Here is a 24,324-nt window from a genome sequence, read left to right as displayed (position 1 = left end):
TTAACGTGAGTTTTTGTTAAAATATGATATTAAATATTGGTTTTGCTTCACACCTTTCTTGAACTTTCTCAATAAAATGTGCAATGCTTTTGCATAAGTAGTCCAAGGAGTATACAAGCATCAGTATCCTGTCTTAAATGGAACGCATATATAGAGATACTAGAAAACTGAAGTATATTAAAAGGATTTTAAGGTGTAATGGTAAAATAATTTATAATATAAAATAAGTTCGTGGCATTATAATTACAATTTTGCTGCCGAAATATTACTAAGAATTTTGAACTCCTCGTAAGAAAGTGTACTTTCGTTATTTTTGCTTTTTGAACTTCACCATTTTAGGAGAACTGTTCATCAAAATCATATTATGAGGAATACAGCCGTAAAACTAGAAAATTCTCCAAATTCAAGGGAGCAGTGTTCACCCCTTATACTTTTCTCCCCCATACCAGACATGTATGCGAAGTCAGAACCAGTAACCGATTCATGCAAGCTACAAAGGGATGGGGGAGTAAAACCCAAACTGCCAAAACTCTTCAAGTTCATTTCTCAATTCCCGAACATGTATTTTCGTAGTTTACTTTTACGGTTTGGATGAACATAAATAGCCTAATATTTGTCATCATTCCTTAATAGGCTTTGAATTAGAGTGAAAATTTTTTTCACTGGCCAGTTTTTTTTTCTTTTTTTAATGTTTTCAATTTCCACTTACTACGGAACATTCAAGCTGGGGGTCTCGAGCATTCAGTTAAGGATTTTTTGCCATGGAGATGTTAATGAGCCACTTTTTAATGCTTCCGAACCTGTCCACATCGTAAATGATGGCGTTGTGACGACAAATGTATGAAAGTTGTCAACAATATAAACGTATGCATTAGCTTTCAAATGAGCTCTAAGACAGCTTTCGACGATGTTTTGGTACCCCACTAACGCTGGAGAAATAAGAAAGAGTAAAAAGACATAGAGAGTGTTTTAGTTTTTCGAAGAATTATTTTTGTAATTAATTTTTGCTGTTAAAGTAATCATAAATAAGTTCTTACGCCTAAGCTAAGGTTAAAAAATTGTTTTCAATAGAGTTTTGGTGTATTTTCCCCTGCCTTTCAACTCCAGAAACGGCACAAAAAGTATCATTTCTTAAGCCATATGACATTTTACGATATCACCATCAAGAAAAAATTGCAAAAACACGTCGACATGATCAAGAGCTTCGAAATGAGCCATTATGCTGTTGCAGCACTTCTTAGTAGCAGAGCTGCAGACAGTAGTCTGCTAGCTCTGCTACTCTGCAGACGGTTTATGAAACATTTGTAATGGAACTCGGGTGAAGAGTACCATTTAACATCTCTCTATGACGTTGCGGTAGCCTGACAACCTTGGTAGAAAAAAGAACAAAAGAAGCAGACACATCAGTACTACCACATGCGAATAAAACATCATTTTCCTTGTTGTTCAAGGTGGAATATTCGACTAGGTTATTCCAAAGGTCCATTTTTCATTCTGACTTTGGCCATTTTCGAGGGGTTTCAGGCTCTCTCTAACAAAATCCCAATAAATTCGTTTTGGTAGTCAACCTGGGCTTAAGATCAATCAAAATAATATTTACCGTTTCCGAATCGACTTAAAATGGTAATTTTTTAAAAACCCGTTTTCGGACTTTTGGTCACTGTGGGCCGTGGTTTTACCGCTTCAACCATGATGTTAAGTCCAATATCTGTTATTTCTTAAGTTTAGCTGTAACTATAGCAGTTTTTAGTATAATTTTAGAAAAGAGGGTAGAGGGAAGACTCCCTAGAATTGAAAAGAAAATGATAATAATCTTTCCTTTATAGTGCCAAAATGTGGCCGAACCAAAATTTTAAGCCAGTTGATCAAATTAAAGCTATAAAAAAGAGCATTTACCATTTTGTTAAACATAGAGCAAATATCAGGTAACAGAAACTATGGGTGTCAGCACAACGCCCCAGATCCCGGGGCAACCGTTTTAAGTTATGTCCTGGGGGCATGTAAGGTCTTTATGTAAGAGGTGGTCGCATAAGCTTCAGAGGTGGCTCATTTGATTGGAAATTGAAAGTTCTAGTTATCTTTCTAAGAGTCAAAAGTCATTGTAGGGGATCTACCCCCCCCCCACATCCTCTTTTCCCCAAATGCTTTCAATCAAAATTTTGAGATAGCCAGTTTGTTTGAAATAGTCCAACGATCAGATAACAAAAACTTCGGGGTCAACATCACGCCCCCCTCCCTATCTGTCCCTAATATAACTTTTATGATGAACTATATCGATCCTTTATGTACCTTTATGTAATTAATAAAATAAGCTAATACAGTGTTAAAGAAAAATATAGTTTTTCTTAAAAAATGATTATATTTTGAAAATAATTTTTTTAACTACAAAAAGCACTAGATATGGAGATTTCCTTTAAAATGAGCCATTAAACAATTCTCTATGATGTTACAGTGTCAAGCTAGCTGTGACGAAACAGAAAAAACGAAAGAAAGAAAAAAAGATGATGTATACGAAAAATTTCGTGGTTTCAGTCACATTTCTTGATTTTCAAGCCAATGTTCGTTTTAATTTTTAAAATATACACAATAAACCTTAAAAAGCATCGATGTCTAAACAGTCTATTATTAACCAACACAATTTCTACGGCTTCTCCTGATTCAGCAACTGTTTTGGTTTCAGCCACGTGGGGCAACTTCCCATTTTTGTCTTCTTTTAAAATTGAATTCTATAAGGTTTGCAAACAAAAGATGAAACAGAATTTTAAATTCCTGAACTTATCGGATGATAATATTAAGCTTTTAAAAGAGGAGCTAGATAAACACGATTGGTTGTCTTTGTAAAAAAAAAAAAGATGCTGATGCTGTTTTTGATCATTTCGATCTTTCCGTGTAAAAAAAAAAAAAAAAAAAAAAAAAAAAAAAAAAAAAAAAAAAAATGTTGTGAAGATCGAGTGGATCGTCAATATCGAAAACATTATGCAAGACGGCTTCGGGTTACAAAGGCTCTTCTTGATTGCTTTAACCCTTAGCTGACAGGGCGGGGTCTGTCAGACCCCAGCACCAAGTTTTTTGTCCATCTCGTACTTCTGGGTTATGCTAGGAGGCTGATATATCGTGCATTCTTCGGACAAGTTGAATTCTAAACCTCAGGTAAAGAACGTCTCGAAATCGCGTAGATACAGGGCTCTGGGGTCCGACAGAACCCACTCTGAATTTTGTGTGACTTTCTTTTGGGCTTAGCAGACAAATCAAATCAAGTTTTCTTTTAGCCTTTTAGAGAACAATTACTTTCATTTCAACTTATTTAAGTGTCCTACATTCGAGAGGAAAAGATTTTCGATTTTACTCGACCCTTTTTATTTCTTTGGATAAATCCATTTTATTTCGAGCTAGAAAAGATCATTTATAGCCAGAATCTGGACTCCTATGAAACAACTGACGAACTGGAGCAATGCTACGAAAAAACCGAAGATTTCTTACAGAGGAGGCACGAGAAATTATATTCTTGTTATATACTTTTCAGGTCTCAAAAGGCACGCGAGAGAACAAAGACCTAAAACCCCTCCAAAGGTACCAATGCCAAGATTGAAGAGTACCACCTGCAATTTAACTTTAGAATTGTAGATAAGCAAACGTACTTGAAACCAGTCGATGCCATAGAGACGCGAGCTTTTTTAGGCCTCCTGTATCTCTCTAGAGCAGTGGTTCCCAACCGATTTTTGGCCGTGTCCCACCTAAGCACTTCTAAAATCCTGATACAATCCCCACCCTCGTAACATACAAGCTTTGTTATTTAAAATCTTACATATATTTACCATCAACTTGGTTTTCTTTTCGGGTCATTCTCTAGGCATATATTATGCTAAACATCACATCACGAGGATATGACGTCATTCAAATTATTATTTTTATTTTTCAAAATTAAGACTCTAAAGCATAGATAGCCAAATTCTTTTTATTATCCAGTTTTTTTTTATTATTTCAAACAGTAGAGTTGGGAAAAAGAGTCAAACTTTAGCGTAAAGAGCGAGGTGTTGAGGAGGGGACAACCCCTTGTTTTAATGCTGCTCCTTACTTGTAGTTAAAAAAAGTTTTTTTTATTTAATCTTGAGAAGGCATGGGGTTGTCAGCCCAACTCATGTTAATTTTTGCTCGTTATGAGTTTGATTCGGTTATTTATTGTAATTTCTATTCGTCGAGTTTCATTTATTTATTGATAGTGGTTTGTAGTAGTTTTACGCTTTGAAGATTATTTGACTTTATTTCTGCTCATTTTCGGATTAATAGAGCTCTTTACTTTTCTTTGAAAAACCTGTTTTGTGGGAAAAAATTTTTAAATTAGTTTCTGTTCGTTTCTAGGGACATAGTATTTTTCATAGAATAAAATAACATTTTATTCTATAAGAATAAAATATTATATTATTTAACATTTCCTTTAAGTTTCACTCAACATTTCATTAAAGTTTCACCATAATATTCTAAGTTTTTTGGAGATCCAGGATCAATATGCTCTTTTTTCTTAATAATAAAACCTTATATGTTAACAATGGACAGCTTGCGTAACTTACAACCCTTACCCCAGGAACTGTTGGGGGTTTTGTCAACCCCTGATCTATAGTTATTTAAGTTTTGGAGTATTTTAAACAAAACGGCTATCTCAAAAAATTTTATTTGGAGAAAAGAGGGCATGGGGGGGGGAGGCTAGTTGCACTCCAATCACTGTTGATTCTTAAAAAGGGTACTAGAAATTCAGATTTCCAATCGAATGAACCCTCTCCGATATTTATACGACCAGCCCTCAATGTAGAGTGTCTCTGGGGAAAAAAAATAATACATTAAGGCCTTATGGATCTTTACTATACGCAATGCTCTAGCCCTAGCTCAGATAAGAGTCTAGATCAAGGAAAATCTCCTTCAGCAATTCTTTTGGATATTAAAAAGCATTCGACTGCAGGGCCCATGACGTTTTGCTTGGTAAATAGGATCGTATTCGTATAAGAAATAATACTTCTTCATGTTTTAAAATCTATCTTTTTGAAATACAAATAGTAGTTAGGAAAGATGATTCAAATGCTACAAAGATGGAATGTAATGCAGAGTTCTATTTTGGGACCACTTTTATTCATAATTACACAATAGACATACAAATGGACGTTAATGGCCTCCATCTTGTCCTAAAGAACTGTCGTGGAGATGCTGCAATCTTTGGCCTGGAAATCTACTGGCAGAGTCTAATTTGGTAATAAGTGACGATGGACTAGTTCAAGGATTTACAGATGATGCACCAATTGTTCACGCAGATGGTGCAATGGATTAATTAGTAGAGCACGTTCAAATGACAATGGAGCGAGTTTATAATTGTATGGATGCTAACACACTATCAGTTAATCTAAAACAAAATCTTATGTTTTCGTATTTTCTAGAACTGGATAATCAGGTAGCAATTTTGCTTTAGAACAGGGAGTCCGAGACTCCCTATTCTAAATATTGAAACCCGAAAACGGTCATTCCAAGTACTTGGGTGTTCAAGCTGGTGGAAATGTATCGTTTAAACATCATGCAGCAACCATTGGCATAAAAAGCTCAAATAAGACAGAATTCGACTTGTCTTAACTGATCAACTTTTTCGTGAAACCTGAGAAAATATAGAAGCGTAGCATAACTCTGTCCAAAAAAGCATAATTTTGGGCTCAAGAAAGCATAATCCTCTCCGTCTAATCTGGCAAGGTTGAAAAAGCTAAATCATTGCTTTCCTATCAAAATTTATCGGCTTTGCATATTAGATCTGATCAAAGAAGTTGATTCGTTAAATTGTCATTTGCGAACCTTTTATGTGCAGTCTTGCTCAATTTTCCTTATAAAATTCTAAATTCTTTGCTGTCATCAAGCTTTTCGAAACTTTTTTTTGGGATGGAAAAGCGTCACAGGAGATTTAGTGATGAGTAAATGTTAGTAAAAACAACGAAGGCCACACTACCTTTCCATCATAAAAAAAAAGAAAACAGACAAAAAAACAAATAGAGTCCTGGTTTTACTTCCTTGAAGTAAGGATTCTGAGACTATTTTAATTTTCTAATTTCAGTTTTAACAATAGCATTAAAAAAAAAAAATATTTTATTTTTACATGTACTTGCTGAGGACAGCCCTTGGATATTGAGCCTAAATATTCATTTAAGGTTTAAAATTTGCACTGTCTTAGACAAATTTTCCATCGCTTTACCTGCTGTTGTTTTTATGAAAATGCTAGTTGTACCTTTTTATGCCAATTGTTCGGTCTGATTCTACGCATTAAGTATTCTCTCTTTTTTTTCAATTTTGTGGTTTCTCAACAGGATTATTCCTAGAGGTAAAGAATTACGATTAATAGGATTTTTTTTTTATAAAGCATAACCTTTTGATAGCCGAATCTCAGTAGCCTACAGAAAAGCTTGTATATAATTTTTAAATTTGGGAACATTGAACTGTTGAATATGGCTTCAATTTTTTGTTAATGTATAATATGATTAAAAAACTTCTTTATTTAAAAGTTAAGACCTTGAACGTGAAACCGTACTACTAGGAAGCACCTAGGACAACTTAGCAACATAAGAAACACGTGCATAATTACATTATTTCCAACCTTTATAGGGCTTTGACAATAGAAAAAGTAGCATAATAATTATAATACTGGTACAGTAAGCTAAAACGTCTAAATTTGTCAATTCTACAAGTAAATTAAATATAAAAAAACTAATTTTTTAACTGAAAGTAAGGAGCGAAATTAAAACTTAAAACGAACAGAAATTACTCCGTATATGAAATTGGTTGTCCCCTCCGCAATCTCTCGCTCTTTACGCTAAAGCTTTTAATTGTTTTAAAAAGTAGAATTGTGGCAAAGAGTCAAACTTCAGCGTAAAGAAAAAAAAAACAAACAAAAAAAAACAAATAAACACGCACCCGTGATTTGTCTTCCTGCAAAAAATACGAAATTCCACATTTTTGTAGATAGGAGCTTGAAATTTTTGCTATAGGGTTCTCTGATACGCCGGATGCGATGGTGCGATTTTCGTTAAGATTCTATTACTTTTAGGGGGTGTTTCACCCTATTTTCCAAAATAAGGCAAATTTTCTCAGGCTCGTAACTTTTGATGACAAAGACTAAAATTGATGAAACTTATATATTTAGAATCAGCATAAAAATTCGATTCTTTTGATGATCTTTTAGCATCAAAATTCCGTTTTTTAGAGTTTCATTTACTATTGAGCCGGCTCGCTCCTTACTACAGTTGGTTGCCACGAACTGTTTGATTGGTTACCACGAACTGTTTGATTTACCGTTAAATTGACGAAATTTCGAAGCAAAATGTAATAAACACTGGCTCAAACATGGATCATATTATCTGCAAAAGAAATATAAGACTTAGGCGATTAAATTTTTTACTCAAAGTACCAAAGACATTAAATAAAAATATTTTTAGCCCCTATACCCATCTCAGGTCAGTTCACCTAAAAACCGCAACTTTCTAAAGATTTTTCTTTGGTTTGATTCTAAATAAAGAAGTTTTTAGAGCAGTACCTCATTTTTTTTTTCAAGGTTGCTGCGTTGAACCGTGAAAATAGAAATACAAAGCTAATTAGTTTAACCTGGCAACGCATTTCGTCCACAGAAAGCTCAAATATTAGTGTCTTGATTCTGAATTATTAACCATATTAGTATTGTTAAGACTATGAATATGTTCAAGAAAATCCGAAGGTATGCAATAGGATTTGTATTTGAACATGCATGGATCCAAGTTAAGTACAGGATGCGTACTTTTTATCCTTACAATATTGATAGAGAAATCGAGTACTGTTACTATTTCTTATTTTTCTTCTCGCCCCCTTCTAGATTTTGAGACAAATCTTTTCAGCTAATCTCATAAAACAAGGTCAATTTTTCCATTGAAAAATAGAAAGACAAAGAAATTGCCACCAGCCTATATTTAAAAAATGCTTGTTAGATCCCACCCCCCATTTCATTGACAACGGATATTTTCCTCCTAAAATAAAATTTCCCTTCATAAAGATTTAAATCAAGTCGATGTAAAGACATATGGACAATTTAAAAGTTATAGGAATTTGATATGATCAACAATCTGACGGTTTCGCTTACGCAATCAAATTATAATTTTTTACTAGGTACATCCACTTTCTCTATACATTGAATAATTTATGTAAATGCACTAAACAGTTACTTTAGGAATACTTATGCATTCCAAAAGTTTTTTCTTAATCCAATATACATTGCCAATTAACAAAGTACTTTGTAGCTTTGTTTCACTTTCTGGCATTAACGGTTACATTTTATTTTCTATAAGATATGTACACTTTGAAATATTCATATTGTTTGAAATTTAAAACTTTGGCGTCAGTTGGGTATTATTAAGCTGAGATAAACTTACTGCAACACTATCCTGATCAAAATTTGTGTTTGAATTTCCCGCCCAATGTCATGTTTCCTCGAACTATTAGCTAACAATTCTATTTCCGCCGTCCAAACAAATATTCGTTAACTAACAGCTAGCAATTAGACAGCGGAAAAACCCTATATTGAATGTAGCTTGCAGAGTTTGAAAGATTGTTGCTAGTGATCACCAATGTTCTATTTAAGTATACACATACTTGAGGCGCCATTTGGGGGGGGGGGGGGGGTCAGGGGTGGGCAAATGACCACCCCAGATTTTCAAGGGGGCCCGAGCTTCCACCACAAAGGGCCCTTTGCCGGCCATAATAATCCATTATGTCCAACATAATCCATTATGTCCAATTGATTTGAAATTAGTGCACGCCTATTAACCAAAGAGCGTAATTACTTGACGACCCTTGGGGTAATTACGCTATTTGCTATTAATTATTGTAAACTTTGAAAGTAGGTAAGATACATAATAACATTCTCAAGTTCTGTCAAATGCCCATTTCCTAAATGATTACGCGACACGAAGTGAGTCGGGTGGGGGGGCAAGATGGAGTTTATGCCCACCCCAAGATTTGGTCCAAATGGCGCCTCTGACTTTTCCCTCACCACAGCTTTTAAATCTAAGAATGTGGACGATAAATCTATGAAGTAGCTTTCATTGGAATAAATTTGAAAATGTATGTTTTCAGAGAATGGTTGTTGCGGGTAGAATTGTTAATAGTAACCATATTTTACACTGCATATACAATGTCAGAATTGAAAAGATTTAGAGATAAGGTGACTGCGAAATGAGATTCCTTGTATGGTACATAAGTCATTTTAGTCTAGGAAAAGATATCCTTTTGCGATCTAACAATTTTTTTCTTGGTTTCTTTTTCTTCTTTGACAAGAGTGATGTCTTTTGTTTCTGACCCGAGTAAAGACTGGTGAGTAATGAGGTGTTTTTCTGCCTTATCGAAACTTTTCCACTTTGTCGTGATTTCAATAGCTCAAAAAGGGATCGTGCGCTGGACCTGATGTTTTGTGAGATACTTTCTTTAATATATTTGCCAGCCCCAATCGTGCAATGTAGAGGATGCGAAATCCACAGCAACCGGAGCAATATATTTTTTAACCAGGGGTAGTGAAGAGCGAAACAACTTAGCAAACCAACTGCCAAAACCATAGCCCGACACTGACGAACGACCTTTGTAATAGTCCATCAATGACCCAATTGTCATTGTCTGAGAGTAGTAACATAGCAATCAATATCAAGACAAACAAATTTATTTTTTCTATTAGCCAACTAGTTGTTGGATGGGTCGAAAATGACATGTAATCACGACCAAACCTTTTGTTATTGCTAAAGGATCATATAATTTACTTCTTAATGTTAACTGAAATAGGTCAAAATACGAAGTTTTTACAGGAATCTACTGAAGATGCTTTAAATTGTAGTAATGAAAATGTTCGTAAGTGGTTTTTAGTTCAAGAGCACGTAGGAGGGGGACATTCGAAATGCCAACTCTCGATGTCTCAACAAAGGATGCATGAAGAAATATACAACTGTCCGTGGAAAAACTGGAAGATAGTCTGAAAAATAACACGATCCATTCCACTGATAGTTCCAGAAATTTTACAATTGAATATATTCTGTTTAAAGCCGAGAACATCTCTCATTGTCGTTGAGATGAATCATTTCATTGTCAACGAGTGATCTTATACAGATCTTGGCATGTTCCACTGAATAATTCTATAAGATATGAATCTATCCATTCATAGTCAACAAGGAACGGCCAATCGAATGGTCTAATTCTTATCTCATACGTACGATCTTTTCTCAGGATACCATAAGAATTTTTTGAGAATACAATCGACAAGACCAACTTCATACTCTCCCTTCTTGAATTTGATAGCGGGAAGAGATTTGTCCAAAAATAACTCGTTTTATGCAAATCATTGCAGAGAGGATTAGAGACATTGGACATTAACCTCACATAGAAGTTATTGAGCACTACGTACGTCTTCAGTAGATATCCAAGAATCAGATCAGAATTGTATCCAAGCCAACAAAAAAGCAACTGTCTCTACGACTCAAATATCCTCTCAATTTGATACATTCCAGTGTTTTAACTTTCTGTAATTCATAATGATAAAAACCACATAGAATATCATCTTTCATGTCACGTAGACGATACCTTATAGGTTTAGTGCGCAACACTCTGGACACTTTAAAAAGTTCAGTGGACCATACGTAGTTCCTCTTTTCAAAAACATTACTAGTTCGATTGATTCAAACAGTATCACCAACAATGAATTTCTTTTTTTCACTTCTCTCCTCACTTCATTTGAATATTGTTTAAGAAAAGTATCAGGTGTATTGTCATCTCCTTGATGAACTTCCACTTCCATAGGGACAGAGTTGAACAGGGATCGATGGGGACTCTGATTATAAATCAGCATTATTTTAGCCAAATTATGAATAAAACCAGCTGTTTTAGCTGGAATGAAACCATTTTTCAATGTACAGTATCTTGAAACTAAAAGTCGAATAGTGCTTATCAATTGTTCAGCCAATGCTGCCTTTATTGGACTATGACTATGATAGAACATTGTATCATATTTCAACAGAACCTTCTTTACATGTGGATTAACAAATTCACTACCCCGATCCATTTGAATCTTCTTATAACAATCTTGTTCAAGGATGGATTCAAGAGCTTTAGCAACTTCATCACCTCTCTTTGACCGCAATGGGATAGCACATGCATTAATACTAAAAACATAGAATGCAAGTAGAATGTACTTGTATGGCTCATTGTGACGCCGTTGAATCTCATCTAGAGTCAAAAGATCTGCTAGTAATATTTGCCATGGGAAAAGGATTTTAGTTTTTCGATATTGACAACCGCAAACTCTATGATTACGATGTAGTGTGTAACTTGATTCATTCTGCAAATACTCCGCCGCTAGCTTCTTTTTAAACCCCATGACTTGAGCAAGTGTGTTGGGTGAACTTAAACTTCCCACTTAACCAATATCCTCATAAACGTTCTCTTAAAACGAAAAACTAATTCTAATTCTCATAAAACAAAAAAACTGGTACAAGTACTTTTGACGACGGCAAAATCAGCTGCATGACAAATTCCTTGTCTTTTAATTGGTGAAAGAGAATAAAAAATTAAGCAAAACCACTTTTTCATACAACAAACCCAGGTAGTAAGTAAATTCCGAGTGTCTTAGAAGCTGACTGAATATTAAAAATTTAATAAAAGCACTTTTGACTGAAATAAACTCACGTGGTTGATAAATTCCGAATGCTTCAGCTGATGGCTGAGTAACAAAAAGATCAATAAAATTGATTTTGGCTACAACAAACTCAGCTACATGGCAAATTCCGTGTCTTTTAATTGGTGAACGAGTATCAAAAATTAAATAAAAACACTTTTTCATACAACAAACTCATCTAGTAGGTAAAATCCAAGTGTCTTAGTTGCTGTCAGAGTATCAAAAATTTAATAAGAGCAATTTTGATTAAAATGAACTGAGGTAGTTGATAAACTCCGAGCGTTTTAGTTGATTGCTGAGTACCAACAAAATTAAAAAAAACAACTTTTGACTACAAAAAACTCGGCTAGCTGGTAAATTCCGAGTATTTTAGTTACCGACTGCGTATCAAAAAAATCAATAAAAGCGCTTTGGAGTTCAACAAATCCATCTACTTGGTATACTCGGACTCTCTGAATTGGTGACTGAATATCTGCAAATTAAAGAAAGCACTTTTGTATACAACAAACTCAATTAGTAGGTAAATTCCGAGTTTCTTAGTTATTGATTGAGTATCAAAAATTTAATAAAAGCGCTCTTAACTGCAATAAACTCACGTAGTTAATAAATTCCGAGTGTTTTCGTTAATGGCTGAGTACCAAAAAGATTAATAAAAGCACTTTTTACTACAACAAACTTAGCTAGAAAGCACTTTTAAACTTAGCTTAAAGCACTTTTGAAAACAATAAACTCAGGTAGTTGATAAATTCCGAGTGTTTTAGTTGCTGGCTGAGTACCAATAAAATTAATAAAAGCACTTCTGACAACAACAAACTCAACTGACTGGTAAATTCCTGGTGCTTCGGTTACCGACAGTTAGGTTACACTGATTTAACTGCTTTCAAGTTAGGTTCACTTAGCGTGGCCAGCCACGCTATTGACTTTTTGGTACTCAGTCACCAGTTAAAAGTCTTGGAATTTACCAAGTAGCTGAGTTTGTTGTACTCAAAATGCTTTTATTGGAGGATGTTGAAGGGAACCAAATGTGCTATGTGTATACTGCTACTAATACTTACTAATACTACTAATATTACTAATACTACTAATAGCTAAGGGTACTAAGATGAAGCTTTCAAAGAATATTTAGGCTATGAGCATGTAGATTGTCAAATTGGTGAGACATATATTATTACGGCTTATATTATTAAGTAAACCTTTCAGCGTAAGTTGAGCCAGATGTTGAAGTAACCGGAAGGCACTATTTGTATACTACTAATAATACTACAACAATTACTGTTGCCCATTATGCTTTAAAACTAAATCAAACGACACACTGTGTATATGCTGGTTGCCAATGAGACATCTCAACAATATCCCAAAAACGACTGAGGGTATTAAGCTGAAATTTTCTGGGCTACTACTATCACTACTTCTGCTCTTACAATTTAACTAAATAATGAGTGTAAGCATATCCAGGTTTTAACGAGCAGAGATGATTGTTTGGGAACGATATTGTTTTATTCCTGGAATCAACTTGAAGAGGTATAAAACTATATTAAACAATAGGCTAATACTTGTGTGTAGATTTTCAAAAGGATGTAAGTTGTTAAAAATTGCTGGATATATTCCTTCAATATACAAATAGCAAGCCAACTAAGGATTCTTATAGAAAAAAACCGAAAAGATATAAAGTATGATTTTCTTTCTCAACGATAAAGACTATGTTAATAACAAACGAAAAGAAATGTATTCAAATAAAATCTTTTCCCACTAAATTAGTTTTTCAAAGAAAAGTGAAGAGCTCTATTAATTCAAAATAGTGTAAAAATTGAGTCAAACAATCTTCCAAGCGTAAAATTACCACAAATCGCCGTCGATAAATAAATAAAACCCAAAACGAACAGAAATTTCAATATATTACCTAGTCGAACTCAAAACGAGCAGAAACTAGCATGAGTAAGACTGACAACTCCCTTCCCTTCAAAAGACCAGAACATAGTTTACAATTTACTGAAACAAAATGAAAGTGGAATGACAGTTTAATATACATATACTGATATTTACTCCTTAAATTCTTAATAATTTTTGATTTATTAAAGTTTAAAAAGTTGAAACATCTAAAATGTATTTTGTTTTTAGTAAATTACGAATTATTTTCTGGTCTTTAGAAGGCATGGGCGTTGTAAGCCCTACTCATTTTCATGAGTAAGCTTATTCAAACAGAAATTAAGAGATCTAGTGACCTTTATAAGTGAGCAAAAGTACTGCACCACGAGAAAGTGGTATTGTCTGCCATTTTATGGCACCAAAGCACGATTTTACTTCAAATAGGAACAAGTTGCTATCAATCCAAATTCTAAGATAGCCAATAAAAAACTATATAGGCTAATGAGCTTTCCAGTTCCAGAGGAGGAAATGTCGTATGATAACGCATTTTATTAATCTCTCCTCTCCCTTCATTTAGACTAAGCCTGAATAAGGGTGCTGCGGGGTGATGCTTCCCTTCTTGTTACACAAAATGTTTCTGACATTTATTTAAAGCTTTATTTAACTAAACTGATTTGTTTCATGTTTCATAATTAAAATTCTACACAGTGATGTGTAAGTGTGCTATGATTTTTTTGGAGGGGGGGGGTTGATATCTAATCTCTCTTGGTTGCTGACGAAAATTTGATGTACGCCTTTGTTGTTGGTGCAAGTGGGGATGGGATGGAGGGTAATAGTGCCTCTCCTATTTCGATAGTCTGTATCTATGCAGCAAAAAAATAACATTTGCATACATAACAGCACAGAGGTGGGAAAGCTGAGGCGGGGCGTCATGAGCCTCCCCAGGAGAATTCTTAGGGGGAGAGGCAGGTAAGTGCTATCAGGAGCTTTGTTGTCAGTGATTTGAAATGATAACGTTTCTCAGTTCTTATATATAATATTTCAGTGTTTCTACTTTCTAAACACATGTATGCAGCGTATTCAAACATCAGAGAACCCTATTGTAGAGGTGGATATTTCTTCAGCCACGTAGAAAATCTAAAATCACGCAGAATTTCCCTCCATATGAACATTAATACCCTTTTTCGCCATTAAGATCATTAAGGACTTATTCAACAAAATCTCTGTTCATCGAAAATCCTGATTAAAAATCCAAATTGAATATTTCAATTCTTAAGCAGAAAAAGTGAAAAAAAAACGGAGCGCCGCCAATCAATGTCAACGACCCAATCAAGGGTCGTTGAATTACAATAAAAAGCATTTTTCAAAACATTACAAAAATTTAGCTCTTGTTAGCCTTTAAACTAAATAGAGAGGGATAAAGGAGAGTGCAGCCCCACTCATATACAGAATAGTTTTTTGGCTTCAATTTTTCATTTTACTCTTACTTTCAGGTAAAGAACTTTTTTTTATTTATGTGATATAGTTTCACAGATTTTGTAGGAAATTTTAAGGGGAGTAGGAAGCATAGCCTATATTTAATGCCGTGTTTAACAAAAAATCATATTGACTCGTTTTATTTCATTGGCTTAACTAAAAGAAGGTCTTTTTCTAAGCTTTATTGTATGTGCTTAAAAAAATAAAAACGAGCAAATATTGACTTAAAAAAAAAAAAAAAAACTTTATTGCGGAAGTAAAGAGCGAATTTGAAAAACAAAATTTTGCAAAACTTTTTGCTTTGCAGGTAACGCAAAATATATCAACAAAACTAGCTTAAAACTGACTTACGATATTTCAATAAATATAGAATTCCAAAAACTAGTGCTTTTCTGAAAACTCAGCTGGCTTGAACCTTTAGTGAATTATAACTGTATACTACAATTTATCGATATCACAGCTGGTGAAAGACTTTTTAGAGACTTACACAAGTTAATCTTTTATTTTTTCCAGGCTAATCATGCAATTTTCTGATTCTAAGAGAACATGCCGGTTTTTTTTTTGTGATTCAAATAAAGCACAAGTTTTTATCATTCCAAGGTACTGAAAACCTCAAGAGTCAGGTTAGTTTTGTTTACATATCTTGCTTAATCTGTGAAGTAATGATTTTGTCCATTTTAGTTTTCAGCCTCACTCTTAAATCCCAAAAGAAAAACTTTGTTTTCCTAAATTGATGTCTGTAGGGGCTATTCCGATGATATTGATTACAAATGAGGGAAACTATTTACATTTTTCAGTCACTGTGGGCTGTGCTTCACTCTTTACCAAGAAGTTGTAATTGGGCTACCTGTTTCTACCAAGATTATTTTCTTAGATATGTTACTGAAAATATGGAATTTGAATCTTTTATTGCATTAGATCAGAGCAAACATAGAGCGCGATTACTTTTAATAGTTAAGGGGGCCCATGCATACTTAACAGCACGAACAAATCATTTCCGGTCACGAAATTATTTTGTTTCTCAGTTTTGTTGCTATGGTTTTACTGAAAGATTTAAAAGACAGTAGTATAGAATCATGCGAGGGGTTGCCAAATTTCGAAAATCATATAAACTGGTTGGCAAGTTCCATGTATGGCAGAAGTGCACCACACGTGGCGGAAGTGTGCCACGCTTGGTGGAACTGTGCCCTAGTAGTAAAACTATTCTAAGCATAGTGAAATTGTTCCACACCTGCTGACAAAGATGCGCTCTGAGATATACGACAGGTGGTAGGGAGTGGGCAACCCCAAGGTTGTCTCTACTTCAAAATCACGTATGCCACGTCTTGTATTCCACACAAGGTGAAAGAATACCTTTCGGAGTGGAAGTGTACCATGCGTGGTGGAAGTGTGTCATACGTTTTGAATGTGTGAGACGAAGAGGTACACCGTGGCTCAAGTTTGCCATCCACGTCAGAGGTGTGCCACGTGGTGCCAAGATGGAAATGGAAGTGCATTTATGTAAAAAAAAAAAAAAAAAATGCTCGGCATGGCTTAAGTGTGCCAAGCGTCTTGAAAAACTGTTCTAGGAGCATTATTTGATACGATCACCCCTGGTGGAAAACAAAGGCAAAACAAAATCAAACACATATACGTTACTTTTCTTCTGGCAAAAAATACTAAGTAACACTTTTTTTTTTAGATAAGAGTTTGTTGAAACCTCCAAAATAGGGTTCACTGATATGTTGAATCTGATAGGCTTCTTTTCATTAAGACCAATTGACCTTTTGGAGGTGTTTCCCCCTCTTTTGAAAATCAGGCAAATATCCTCAAGCACGTAGCTTTTCATGGGTGGCATTAATCTTAATGAATTTTACATATTTAGAATAAAAATAACAAGCCAATCCTTCTGATGTATTAATTATTATCAAAATTTCTATTTGTAGAATTTCGCTTGCTATTGGGCCAAGTTGCTCCTTACTTACAAGCTGTAGTGTAAAGGGCGAGGGATAAATGGAAGGGTCATCCCACCCCATACACAGAATAGCTTCTGTCAACTTTAAATTTCAATGTTTATTAATTCTTAATATTTCCATTAAAATCATTTTCTGGATAAAGCCAAAGCTTGGTCACATTTTGTTTTTATGATTTTTGTTATTCTTAATATCATTTATTTATCTTTAGGCTGATGTTGGTTGGGTTGGAAAAGGGACAAGATAAATTACTCGTTACACTTCAGGCTGGTAATGGAGAGGTGCAATTCTTCAATATTACTAAAGATTTGGTTCTTTAAGTATCACATCGCCACCCCCAGGAAGCAAAAAAGATTTTTTAATGTACATCCTTCAAAGCTTCTTAAGATTTGAAGTGGATTAAAAGAGATGGGAAACAACACAGAGCCTGATTTTAAGCAATTTTACATAGCAGTAATATGATTAAATTATTACTGGTGGTTCAAGCGAATAGCCTAGGACTATTATGACTTAAACTAAAAAGCATAAATAGGCCACAGATCTATCCAGTAATTTAGTTTTTGATAAAACTGTTACTAAAGTTCAGTATGCAACATGTTATTTCAAACTAATGGTATCCAATATTACTAATTAAAATTCAAGTTAATCGAGATATAATTTGGTCTTGAGTGATTATGTCACACTTTAGCGTAGCCTAATTTTAGTATGTTTTTTTTTTAATTATACGTGGGCCCAAGCAAGTAATCGTTTCTATCAATAAAAGAAAATACAAATGTAATAATAGACAAAAACAACACCCCTAATTTATAAGTTCCTGCAGAAAAAATGGTATGCAGCATTACCAAATTTTCAGTATCTGAAAGATACTATCATTGAAAGTATCTAATTTAATAACTAGCTTAATCTTGGCCCCACTTTTCTTCCCATGATTTACATATTTTGTTTTGTTTTTTGTTTTTTTACTTCGAGATCAAATTTGATCTCAAACACGATTTCTATTTGGTTAGCTGAGTTATTTGGCTAGCTATGTTAACTACATAGCATAATTTTTTTTATCTCATAAAAAAAGAAAAAATAATATAAAAACATTGTAGGACCTGGGTAGAGCCGTGAACAAATTGGAGAGGATCGGAGGTTTCCTCTCTCTGATCCCTCGAATTCTCCTGTCAGAGTCACCACCATTGCGATTTATCGCTAGTTGTATTTATTCCTTTGTCTCCCATGTTGTGTTTTTTTCCCAGTCAGTTTTTTTTTTTTAAATCTTTGAAAAACTAAATTCTCGGTTCGCTTTTTGGTTTGAACAGTTAATGCTGATTGTGTAAAAATGACAAAGAATCGTCATTTTAATTAAATTAGCTTTTCCTTAAAAAGAATTAAAGTTCTTTTCTTTCTACTCTGTTCTTTTTCTTTCTTTTCTGTTTGGTTATTATGGGCTGTGGTTGTTCTTTACTAGTAACAGCTATTGCTTCAACCATAATACAGCTATCACTGCAACCATGATGACTATTTTTACTAATTACCAACTTAAACAGTTAAGATAATTTGACCTGTCATCCTTTTATATTGGTATATGCTGTCATTGCAACTGATATGATTACATAGTTTTACTACAACATCATTTATGGTTGAAAGCTAAAATTATGATGTCGTTTGTCATCTTGTACACGGAAACACAGTTTTTTGTGTTTTATTTTTCACATTATATTTAGTACTTATAAAAGCATCTGGATATAGTAATTTCCATCCAAATGAGCTCTTCTTAAACAGTTTTGTTGATGTTCCAGTGCCCTGTTAGCAGTGAAGAAGGAAAAATAGGGAAAAAAGGACACATCAGTCCTACCAACGCAAAAAAGAGATATTCATTGTTGTTCAAGCCTGGGGGCTTTAATTTTTCTATATGTGGTTTTCAGCAATGGCAAAATCCAATGGCGAACCTGTTATTTTGATCCAATACCATTTATAATAGGTTTAAGGCTATTTCACAAAATTCCCAAAAATTTGTTTTCACATTCACCTTTTACTATCAATATGTACAATATATAAAATAAACAAGAAATGATCAAGCTAAGCTTAAAAGAAACAGAAGCAACAAAAACAGGAGTAGAACCAACACCCCCTATGCTTTTCATACACCAGAACATAACTTGCACTTTACTGAAACCAAAATACAAGTTAAATGTTTTTTTCTTTTATAATGTTAATAAACATTGAATTATCAAGACTTTCAGGGACAAATATCAATATAAATCGATAGCGAACCTCCATTTCATTATATCTTTTCAGTATTCTTGTTTAATGTTGGCTTCTTTCTTTATTTTCGATATTCTAACAAACAAAACTTGTAGCTCAAATAAGAATTGTTTCAGTAAAGTGAAAATGATGTTCCAGTCTTTACAAAGCATAGAACGCATTAACCCTAATCCTGTTTATAGTAGTTTCTGTTGGTTTCAAGTTTTAAAGGGGAGAGAAGGGAGATTCCCCCTAAATGTCCTAGGCTATCAGCACCCAGTGCTGACACTTTAGAATTTAGCTTATATTTTTAGTTTAACTAAGCTTATACGTCAGCACACTGGACAATTTTGTCAGCACATTCTTTATATCTCCCCCTTCAAAAAAACTCAAACCCAAGCTGCACTCCTGAATTAATGTGCTAAGATCTATTGTATTTTGACAGAAAACAATTTTAACAAAAATCTGAGGACTCTTAATTTTACTTCTTTATCTTTTTTCAAACTCTTTCTTCAATCTACTTCCATTTATGATTTAAGGACTCTGATGAGATAGTCATCAAAGTTCTCTCTTAAATGTTCTATTTGGCAGTGAACAGCAAGATCTTAGCATTTTGATGAGTAAAAAATGACTTAATGATATACAGGTTATTATTTATGATGATGATGAGTATCATGGTAATGTGACCAAAGATACTCTTTCTGAATTTCTCACAGCAAAAAAATCCCTGTTCTAATGAGTAAAATGTTATTATACATCTTATTTAAAAGTTGTATATTTTTACTACTATTTAGTATTTTGTTGAGAATTCATGTCTGAATTATTGTTTTTTATTGGTTAAACACAGAACAAAGGACAAATCCAATTTTTTTGGATTCATTGGCACAGGTTCAAAAGAAAAACTTGTCCTCTGAAAACAGGATGTTTGGCAACTCTAGAAATAGACCTGCAGCACATTCAACATCCAAAGAGAGTAGTCTGTTTTGACCTTTACAACTTAGCTTAATCTTTACTTATACGGTTTAAATTTTTAGGAAAAGGTAAAGCTGCAGCTGTTGCAAAAAAAAACTGTAAAATTCTGGAAAAAAAATCCTTAAAAATGCTAAAATACCCACTTGTATTATTGCTAAAAGGATTTCGTGGTTTAGATGTACAAGCAGTCCACTACATATGGAGACACATTAAGAAAACAATTCTTACTTCATAACATGCAAAATCATCCTAGTTAACATATTTTGCAGCAGGAGACTTCACTTCTTTCCTTCTTTTTCCATTTTTTTTTCAAGGAAATTCATAATTTTTCACAAAAACATTTTGTTCAATTTTGAAAATGTGGCTAAAAGCAGTAAATGCAATGCCATCTTAAAAACAATTCATATGCATTGCTATTAAAAATACATTGGCAGAAATACAAAATAAAGCACCATGTACATATTTGCTAAAAACAGAATTGAGAATAAATGTTAGAAAAATGAATATAAAAATTACCCTTTTCTTATTCTGGATGATCTAGAAGTTTCACAATCAGAGGGAGTTATACAGATGATTATTTTTTTTTATGAAATGTGATGAATCAAGATTACAATAAACACAGATGATTAATTTTTGGTTAAATGTGATAAATCAAGATGATAATAAATATGATTTATTTTGGCCCTTGTCTGGTGCCAGGTGAACTTTGAACCGGCTGATGAATATCAACTTTGTATAGCCCAGTGGTCTGTAGTAGCAGATGGTGTAACCTGGCACCTAAATTGGTAAAAAAAAAAAGGTTTTCCAATAAAACCTGGCAAGATAACCAGCCATGTGGTCATCAGATCTCCTGCTCTTAGGGATTGCTTCACACATTGAATGCCATAGATGTTCATTTTGTGTGTGTACACCAATCATAGGGTCCCTAATATTTAACAAACGGTCGGAAAACGTTGTGTGTTCAACCTACTGTATGCTCTCCAACAATCTTGCATTATGGTTGTTTTTGGATGAAACCAATTGCACATAATGTCAAACAATGTGTCGGCTGATTGGTCAGGAATGGGAAAATAAGAAAAATTCTAGAGTCCCTCTCAAGTCCCCCGAACGCCCACTACCCTTCAATGAAACATCCTCTTTTGTACTTTCTTTTTCTAATCTGTGTTTTATCAATTTCAACAATTTTCCATGGGCTACCCAATTTTCACACTATGCTTATCTACAAAGTATAAATATAGTTCATGACAAAAACTTTGCCAACCAACGGTAGTATGTATTGAAATACCAACCTCATCAATCATGAATTGTTGAATGTGGGATCCTCTACTCATATTGCAAAAAAAAGCATCATTTTGGTTATTTGTTGATAAGATAGTTTTAAACTTTCACCAAGTCCGTACATGAAGACTTCATAGAAAATTGCAATTTTTTTAACTGTATGACCACATTGCTCTGTTCTTCTTTTCACACAGCTGAATACATATCTTGTTGGATTAAAATGGCATTCTCTTTTACATTCAGGGGAAAACATTGTGTTTAGAAGAATATTATGATCAGTCAAAACTGTTGTATGTCTTCTTATGTTTGGTGTAATGCTCTAAAAGGCATTATTTTATTTTCACACAAGGTACATCAATTTTTCATTAATGGCATGATTCAAACATTTTTCCTTCAAGCACAATTCTATACTTAATAATTTCAATATCTCACTGTTTTTGAGTAAATCTGTGATATGGCAGATCATTACTAGAAAAAACTTCTAAAAACTAGGTGCAGCAATAATTTTCCCATTTATAAAAAAAAAACTTTTATAGGATGGCATATCTTTCAGCATAAATTTGGAAACAAACAAAATACTTATAAAACCAGGGCTTTATTCAAAAATCTTATTGAAAACTCGAAAAGAAGGAAAGAAGTGAAGATAAAGGTCCTCCTGCTGTAAAATATGTTCACTATGATTATTTTGCATATTATGAAGCAAGGATTGTTTTCTTAACATGTCTCCTTATGTGGTAGACTGCTCATATATTTATAACCACTTCATTTTACTTTACCCCCTAACCACCCCTCTAATGTGCAAATACGTAGCCCAATGATGTATTTCCCTTGAATTTTTCCTATATATCACTATTTTGTTTCAATTTAATGCCTGTAAACTGAATCAATATTGACAAAATCAAGAAACAGAAATATCCTGGGAAATATATACTTTCAGTTATATGATTGCATATAAGGGGAAAGGGTGTTAAGAAAAATGGTTAACTTTTATAGGAATGATAAAAGTAAGTATTTTTGGATTTTTTAAAAGAAGTTAAGTTCAGAATTTTACAGTGATTCTTTCTTAACAGCCCTTTTTGTAGGCTACACTGACTTGGATTTTTTTTATTATTAAATGAAAATAGTAAAAGAGAATGGGTCTACTGCTAGAAATCTTAGCTTAATCAGTTCATAAGAATAATGTTTTCAAAACCTAGAGGAAAAAAAGTATACTCAAACTGAAAAGATTCTACCTTAGCTACTTCTGGCTATCTTGGAAAGAGGTTATGCTAGGAAAATAAAACTTTCAGTAATGAAACCAGAAACCAGGGCCAAAAAAACTCCAGGAAGGTATTAACAAGCTTCCATGTTAGCCCTCCTCTGATTTCTGAGTCTTAGAAATTTGCCTACTTAATGAAATGAACTTATTGATTGCTTTGTTTAAGAAGTTGTTATTTATTTATATATTTTGTTTTAGGTGCTTGGGTCAATATATGTATTAACTGAATAGTCCATCAAAGAAGTCATTGCATGGTGTCAGAAGTTCAACATGGATAGTACACCATCTCCATCAATCAACTGGTCAAGCCCCAATCTAAAATCAGAATGGAGAAAATTTAAGAGACATTACGAGCTCATGTTCTCTGGTCCACTAAGTGGAAAATCAGATGCAGTAAAATGCTCATACTTACTGATATGGACAGGAAAAAAAGGACAGGATGTGCTCTCCACTTGGACCTTAACTGACGCGGAGACAAATAAGCCAAAAGTATATCTGGACAAGTTTGAGAATTATATTCAGCCAAGTGCAAACCCTATCTTTGCCAGATACATCTTTCATCAGAGAAACCAAGCGGATGGAGAGACCATTGAGTCATATGTCACTCAGTTGAAAGTACTTCCCAAGGACTGTGAATTTGAGACCCTAGAAGACCAGCTAGTTCAAGATTGGTTGGTCTTTGGAGTCAAGAATGCAAGAATTCATGAGTGGCTTCTTAGCAAGGGAGCCACACTTACCTTGGCTAGAGCACTTGAGTGCAGTCAAGCTATAGAAACTGTGCAAGAGACCCAAGCACTCATGGTTAACAAACAGGCTCAGCTACACAAGAGAACAGCTAAAGGTACTGGGTACAGCCAACCTAAAAGTTCAATACAAGAACCAAACCCCCCAGACCCATACCTTCCATGTGGTCTGCACAGGTAGAGCACCCATCCTCAGAAGTCAGTCCAGCAAACGACTTCAGCTGATCAAGTTTGTCCTCAGTGTCAGCAATCCAGCCCCAATCAGACCGGTCATCCAAAACCTCTTAAGCGAATTCAGTGATGTCTTTGACAGCATAGGAACACTGCCTGGAACCTGCCAGATATATCTGAAATAGGGTGATATCCCTACTATACAACCACCAAAACGGGTTCCTTTTGCACTACAAGCTAAGTTCAAAGAGGAGCTAGACAGACTGGAGTCACTTGGAGTCATAGAAAAAGTGACCAAGCCAACACAGTGGGTGAATTCCTTGGCTCTGGTGAGAAAGGCAGGTGGGTCACTCAGGATCTGTTTGAACCCAGTTGATTTAAACAGAGCAATAGTGAGATCACATTACCCTATACCCTTGTTTGATGAGGTAGCAGCAAAGTGCAAAGGCGCAAAGAAGTTCTTTAAGATGGATACGGGTTGATGGTGTTGGACAAACCATCCTCCAAGTTGACAACATTCAATACCATGTACAGCTGGTATAAATGGAATGGATACCCATTTGGATTAATTTCAGTGCAGGATGAATACCAGCAAAAAATGGAGGAGGTCTTTGTAGAACTGGATATTGGGCTGATTGTTGATAATATCACAGGCAATGGTTGTAGTGATGCTGAGCA

The sequence above is a fragment of the Artemia franciscana genome, chromosome 11 (assembly GCF_032884065.1).
Source record: "Artemia franciscana chromosome 11, ASM3288406v1, whole genome shotgun sequence".
NCBI lineage: Eukaryota > Metazoa > Arthropoda > Branchiopoda > Anostraca > Artemiidae > Artemia > Artemia franciscana.
The sequence above is the reverse complement of the archived record's forward strand: the minus strand, read 5'-3'. Positions refer to the sequence as shown.